Source organism: Cnephaeus nilssonii, assembly GCF_951640355.1.
Source record: "Cnephaeus nilssonii genome assembly, chromosome: 5".
Lineage (NCBI taxonomy): Eukaryota > Metazoa > Chordata > Mammalia > Chiroptera > Vespertilionidae > Cnephaeus > Cnephaeus nilssonii.
Window position 1 is genome coordinate 17,228,467 of NC_137076.1, and position 7,970 is coordinate 17,236,436.

Below are 7,970 nucleotides of genomic sequence, written 5' to 3' on the forward strand. Positions count from 1 at the left end.
ACAGGTTTATACGGATTTATGTTAAATACTCCACAATCACCAGTTTTCCAAGGAAGGGGAGTTAAGCTGTTAAACTACATTTGGTCCAAACTTAACCCCACTCCTCTTTTGAGGGATCCTGTTTGTAACTCGAAGGGTTTATTTCCCCCCAAAATTCTCCTGGACCATGTCAATTTAGGGAACCATAAACACACACTGTTCTGTAGCTTGTGCTTGAACAATCTGACATTTTAATATTGGCGAAACGTAGTAGCTGATGTGGTGAAGGAAAGCCCTCTTACTGTAACTAGTTTCTAATTTTTTTCCTCATGTAAATTATACCCAAACTCATCAAAGAATGCAAGTATACCATTTTATCCTCAGAGGCAGAATATCAAAGTCAAAAAATCTAAAGCTATATTGTTATGCAAAGTGAAGAAGCCAGTCACAAAAGACAGATGTTGTAAAATATCCACAAATAGGCAACTCTTCTAGACAGAAAGTGGATTAGTGGTTGCCTGGAGCTGGGGAATAGGGAAGGGGAGTATGGAGAAGTTGGGGGGGGGGGGGGGAGGGAGTAGTGATGAAAATGTTTTAAGTTACATTATGGTCATGGTTGTACAACTTGGTAAATACACTAAAAAAAAAAAAAAATTGACTTGGCCCTGACCGGTTTGGCTCAGTAGATAGAGCCTGTGGACTGAAGGGTCCCAGGTTCGATTCCGGTCAAAGGCATGTACATTGGTTGCGGGCACATCCCCAGTAGGGGGTGTGCAGGAGGTAGCTGAGCGATGTTTCTCTCTCATTGATGTTTCTAACTCTCTATCCCTCTCCCTTCCTCTCTGTAAAAAATCAATAAAATATATATTTTTTAAAATTGACTTGCACACTTTAAATCATTGAACTTTGTGGTATGTAAATTATATCCAAATAAGGCTATTAGCAAAGATGTATTGAGATATGCAGTTAAAATAATAAGAATAATGAAAAATAAATAAAAACAAAAAATAATAAGAATAATGAAATCACATTGGAAATTATATTTTTTGGTCAAAATGCCCAGAATGCTATCAAATATCTTTTTAAGTGTAAAGGATTTGCATTAGCCAGAAAGGACAATTACCTCTATACTCTCCACTTTATATCTGAGAAACAGTCTCAAAAATCAAAACCTCTAATTCACTATCTTATATTGGATTCTCTCTCTCTCTCTCTCTCTCTCTCTCTCTCTCTCTCTCTCTCTTTCACACACACACACACACACACACACACACACACAATCTACATTTGTATGTTAAGAGGATAAAATGCCATATTATTTAAACTAGGCTCAGATTTAAAGTTTACCTCAAAAATGAAATACACCTGATACTACCCAAATCATTCAAAGTGTGCTATCCAGAAGACTAGGTTTCTATTTTTAAGTTGATACATTAAATGGCACCACACAATATATTGTCTTGTATTGAGATTATTAACCAATATATTGTACACATTCATTCTATCCTGCAAAGTATGTGGAGGAGTTTTGAAACCTGCCAAAAATTAAATCCTTCAGAAGAATTTTAAAAGTGAAGAACAAACCATGCAAGGGATGAATAACTGTGATGTGACAGTCCTCCAAAAGTTATACAGTAAATTTGAATTTTTTTAAAAAATGACACGAGATTAGTACAACTGTATTGCATGTACTCAGGCATAAATGACATATAAACGGAAGTGCAAATGCCTACTATCTTATATAGAATATTCATGCAGCCTATTTTCACACCTAATTTTTTAATCATTTGCTAATACAACCAAACCAATCTGTTCTTCTGTCAGATTTCAAAGAATATCACCTTTCAAAGAACTACAAGAAGATTGCTAAAGGGAAGTCTGATGCTTATAATATGTGTTTAAAATGATTTTCCAGGTTAACAGGTAACAAAATTAAAGATTCTGAGTAATTCTTTTTTTAAAATATGAAACTGGTTCTGGTGTGGCCTGTAGTGTTACACTCTATGTCCATTAAGGTTGCAGAGATTTCCAAGAAAAATTAACTCAGTGGCTCAGCTTGCTAGGAAAGCGACAGGTTGGCTCTAATCCCGAGTTCGGCGGTGGGCAGGTGGGTGTGGCGGCAACGCGCTCTCCTGATTGGCTGCTCTCTGGGTGACCAGGTGCCAGGGTTCTAGTACTGAGGCTCATATGACCTCCAGGCTCCCGCTGCCAGGGCGGTAGCCAGGCGCCTCCACCAAACCTCAGCCAGGTTATTTGATCCCCTATAGCGCGAGGCTCCACGGTTCCCGTAATTGACTTTTCCCCTGTAACAGACTTAAAAAGCTTCAGATTAAAAGAAGCTAAACTTTTCATAAACGTTTAACAAACCAGTACACATGGCAGGACACTTGTTCCTGGTATAAGTTTAAAATGATGTAAGTAACAAGTTAAATGGGCATACCTAAAGAAATGACCAAAAAATCCAGAACTTCACATGTAGGGAAAGTGTATCAATCAATCAATCTATCTATTTATTATTTAGATAGCAGGCCTGCTATTTGCACACACTGGGCACTTTTCCTACCTTTCTACATTTAGTCATTACCAAAACATCCCAAACTTAGTAATATTACCGTTGTACAGATGAAGGAAGATAAAGTGCAAGCAATATTAAATAGCAGTAACCACAAATCATAAAGTGTTTTCTTGTATGGTGATCCCCAGAAAGAAGAAACATGTATTTGATGTGCTCTATTTTATTGTTGCTGTAATTCAAAGCAGAAAGGTCTGGAAAGATGGTTTTTGTATACGCATGGTTCAGTACAGATTCTATTTTGTGGCTTTTTTGCTAAATTATGATGAAATGTCTAGGCTCTAAAAGAGCATCAGGCCCTAGCTGGTTTGGCTCAGTGGATAGAGCATCGGCCTGTGGACTGAAGGGTCCCAGGTCGATTCCAGTCACAGGCACATGCGTGGGTTGCAGGCTCATGCCTGGGGGGCATGCAGGAGGCAGCCAATCAATGATTCTCTCTCATCATTGATGTTCCTATCTCTTCTTCTCCCTTCCTCTCTGAAATTAATAAAAATATATTTTTTAAAAAAAATAAAAGAGCATCAGTGCTTCTGAAGTGGGTCTGGTGTCTATCACAAAAATTATGTGGAATGTAGAAAAAAGTATGGCTAAAACAAATAAAATTTGCCAATACAAAATCATAAATATAAAAAATATGTTCAGATCTACTGACTTTTAATTTTAAAAGACCAAGATGTTCACTAAACTTTGTCGTAAAAGACTTTTCCACTGATACCCACCCATATCCCAGCTGAACTGTAGACAGGGAGGAGCGAGGGCTGCATCTGGACAGGGACGGGATGTGACAGTGAGGGGAGGATGAGGGCGAGGTCATAGCTCCGGGACCTGGTGCCTGAGGCTGCAGCTGTTCCTACGGGCAGTTCAGTGGAGATGCTGGTGTTTCAGGCCTCTTCTTTGATTCCTTACCAACAAAGCTACTTTGAAGAAACACCAAGTAGCAGTTCAAGGAAAAATTAACCCAGACAGAATATAGTTCTCCATTGGTAACGATGGGTGTCATAGTCTAGAAAAGTTAAAATACAAATAAATGTTATATTTAGCCACTTTGTTACTGTCTCCTTCCTTCACCAAGTTTGAGTAAAGGGATCAGGGTTATGGTCTTTGATTTGGAGGTGAAGGAATTGTGGGGTGGGAAGAGAATTGTTTCAAATGATAAAAATGTGGTGTTAAATAATCCAGGCATATTTTAAGGATTTTAGTTTTCTTGGTTTGGGACTATTCACCCCCTTCTTTCTTCCAAAAACAAAAGAAAATAAACACACACAAAAAGAGAGAGAGAGAAATACTTTAATATCAGCATTAAGAAAATTGACTAAGTGCCCTGGCCGGTTTGGCTCAGTGGATGGGGCGTCGGCCTGTGGACTGAAGGGTCTCAGGTTCAATTCCGGCCAAAGGCATATGCACGGGTTGTGGTCTCGATCCCCAGTAGGGGGCGTGCAGGAGGCAGCTGATTGATGGTTCTCTCCCATCATTGATGTTTCTGTCTCTCTATCCCTCTTCCTTCCTCTCTGAAATCAATAAAGAAATATATTTTTTAAAAATTGACTAAGTAAAGTTAAGAGGAATAAAAGACTTTTTTTTAAAAAAAGAGTGAATTTTTTTTTTAAATGTCAATGTATTGCAATGGCCTGTGCTGGAACAAGATGTAATAGTGAGGGGGGCGGGGGGTGCCAGAGAAACAGATGCTGACAGGGGAGCTGCACAGGCCGAGGGGGGAAGGATGCAGGCCTTCCCTAGAAGACAGCTCAGAAAAGCTGAAAAAATGTCTCACAAATAACCCACTGGATTTATCAGCTATGTTTGCTTATAAGTAGTTTCTTTCCCCTTTCACACACACACAACTCAAAACTTAAATGCACGCAAGAAATCGAAGGAAGACTTTCTATGAGACCTAGGTGATGAGTTGAATATGCAATACCACGCGTGGATGTTGCTGAGGGCTTCACATCCGGAGATAACCTCAGACAAATCATCGAAGCCGGAGACTGACCAGGAGCTGAGCCTGACTCTGGCACAGATATGTTTGAAGTGCCCCCTGCTGACTTCCTGGTGACACTGTAACATCTCAAAAAAGCCATTGGAAGAGGCCGGAAACAATTGACTTGAGTAATCATTAAACTCTTGTATTTTTATGGGAGTTTTTCTTGTTTGTTTTGTCAAATTATGCGTAACCATGAAGGAAGAAGCTAGTGCTCTTCTCACCTCTGCGGTTACTTCCCACAGCATCCAAAAGTTAGTAGGTTCTTAGTTAATAATTGTTGGGTGAATGAATAACCCTGAGTAAAAGACGGTCCAGTGCTAAATGAGGGGAAAATAAGGGTATTTTTTATTTTAAATTTTCACTAGCTTTAGTCATTATGAAACTTGAATGTGTGTGCGTACACACACACACACATACACACACACACACACACACACATCCTCCTTGCCATAATCTAGTCTACTTAGACCAAATCTAACTGGTTAGGGAAATGGAGGACAATTTCATTTAACTTGGACTTTTTGCTGGCCTCATATATTTCTCTTCCTTTTAATTAACTCTTTTGTTTACTCTTGCCCAAAATAAAACCATCAAAGACAAAATTTCAAGCAGCAAAAGTGTGTGCAAGCAAACAAACATCCTAGTGTCTCTCCAGGAGTAATAAGTTTCCTTTCTTGTGTATTTCCTATAAAAGTCTATGCGTTTACAAGCATAAATGTGTACTAGTATTCATCCACACATTTACAGTGATGTCAGCATACCATTAGCACTGTTGTGCGATTTATTTTTTTCACCTAATAATGTGCCTTCGAGATGAGCTCATGCAGAGGGCCCCTTTTTCTTTCTTTTTAAACCATCTAAGAGTCTCCTCTGTGGTTGTGCCATCATTTTTTAAGCCAGACATCGATTAATAGTTATTTAGGCCTTTTGGTAATATAAACCATGTTGTAATGAGCAAAGACAAAATTCATTGAAATTATTAATTCAAAAAGTATAAATATTTACCATTTTCATAAGCAAATCCACTAGGTTCACTAATGAACATGCATAAATTTACATTTCTACCTACAGTGTAGAAGAGTTGAGTGTGGACATTCTGGCCATTATTGTGTATTACTGAACTATTTAATCTCTACAAACCTGGAAAGTGAAAAATGTTCTCTTGTTTTAATTTTCATTGTGAATAATAATAATAGCTAACTCATATAGTACTTGCTATGTGCAAAGCATTATTCCAAGACTTTTATGTATATGACTAATGTAATATAAAATAGTTTTATTAAGATACAACTTACATATTACTGAAAATATCCATTTAATGTGTACAAATAAATTGGTTTTGGTATGTTCACAGGACTGTGTAAACGTGATAAATTTTAGAACATTTTAATTATACCCAAAGGAGCTCTTTAGCTATCACTCTGCTCACCTCCTTCCTCCAGCCCCAGCCCTAGGCTACTTGCTGTTTCTATAGATTTACCTATTCTATACATTTCATATACATAGAATCGTATAATATGTGTTTCTTCTGACTGGCTTTTTCCACTTAGCATAATGTTTTCAAGGTTCATCCATGTTGAGCCATCCATGTTGGTACATTCCTTTTTATTGCCAAATAATATTCCATTGTATGGCTATAACATTTTATTTATATAAAATTTATCAGTTGATATATATCTGAGTTGTTCCCATTTGGGGGCTACTATGAATAATGCTGCTATGAACATTTGTGTACAAGTTTTTGTGTGGACAAATATTTTTAACTCCGTTGGGTATACACGGAGCAATAGAATTGCTGGGTCATATAGTAACTATGTTTAAGTCCTTGAGGAACTGCCAGGCTGTTAAGTACCTCTTTCTCTATAGTTTCCCAGATTTACCTGACAGTTTGTCATCACCTCCTTGTGTTGCAAATTAGTGCTCATGTCTTGATTATCATACTCATGAAGTTGGGGATAAAATTCACTCATAGCCTCTCATGGAACAGACTGACATATCTCAAAGGGGGCTGGGGGGAAATGGGAGGAGATTAACCAAAGAACTTATATTCATATTAGAGTGCATGAAATTCATGCACTCGGGAGGGGAGGGGTCCCTCAGCCTGGCCTGCGCCCTCTCACAGTCCAGGAGCCCTTGGGGGATGTCCTACTGATGGCTTAGGCCTAAGCGGGCAGTCAGACATCCTTAGCACTGCTGTGGAGGCAGGAGAGGCTCCTGTCACTGCCACTGCACTCGCCAGCCGTGAGCCTGGCTTCTGGCTGAGCGGCGCTCCCTAATGTGGGAGTGCACTGACCACCAGGGGGCAACTCCTATGTTAAGCATCTGCCCCCTGGTGGTCAGTGCACATCATAGCAACTGGTTTTTCCACCTTTCAGTCGATTTGTATATTAGCCTTTTATTATATAAGATATGGGTAATCAATGGACACAGACAATGGTGTGGTAAAGGCCTGGGGTGGGGCAGGGGCTGGGAGGACAGGATTAAGGGGAATTGGGGAACATCTGTAATACTGTCAACAATAAAATAAAATAAATCCACTCATAGTCTCTATCACCTTAACACCAAACATAGAGCTGGGTATCAGAGTAGATACTCAAACATCTATGTGAACAAATGAGACAAAAGAGGGAGGAAGGAAGAGGAGGGAGGGAAGGAGGAAAAGTTGGAAACATAAAAATCGGTATATACTGCAAGGTATTTACATTTACCTCAAAATTATTTTCTACTTTTCTTGTCAATATAGTTAAATAAATGAGCCATAATTAAAAGGATAAATAGAAACCTTTGAAGTCTTAAAGAAGTTTACATATGAATGAACATGACACTGTGGTGCTGCTATTCACAAAGTAAAGGTCAGAACCAAATCAGAAGAATCCAGATCTGAATTGCATTGTCCTAGACCTGTGGTCGGCAAACTGTAGCTCGCGAGCCACATGTGGCTCTTTGGCCCCTTGAGTGTGGCTCTTCCACAAAATACCACAGCCTGGGCGAGTCTATTTTGAAGAAGTGGCATTAGAAGTTTAAATTTAAAAAATTTGGCTCTCAAAAGAAATTTCAATCGTTGTACTGTTGATATTTGGCTCTGTTGACTAATGAGTTTGCTGACCACTGTCCTAGACATCTGTGATTATATGGTAGTTCTTTTACTTTTATTATGTGAGTTCAATATCTTATAGCAACTGATATAATTTTATAGGTGATTTTTCTCCTACTTGATATTTTAGTGTAAAACTAATTGCCATTTTTATCTTTTCTTGTCATCACTGCTAAAGTAATAGTACTATTTTATCAAAAACTTATTTATATGTTGTTTAGTAGTATCAATTCCAATACCTGCCATTCAAGATATGTAAACAGTCTAATAATAACACAATGTGTCATATATTAGCAGACTTCACAGTCATAAAGGCTAAGGCATCATACTCAGAACTGAGAATT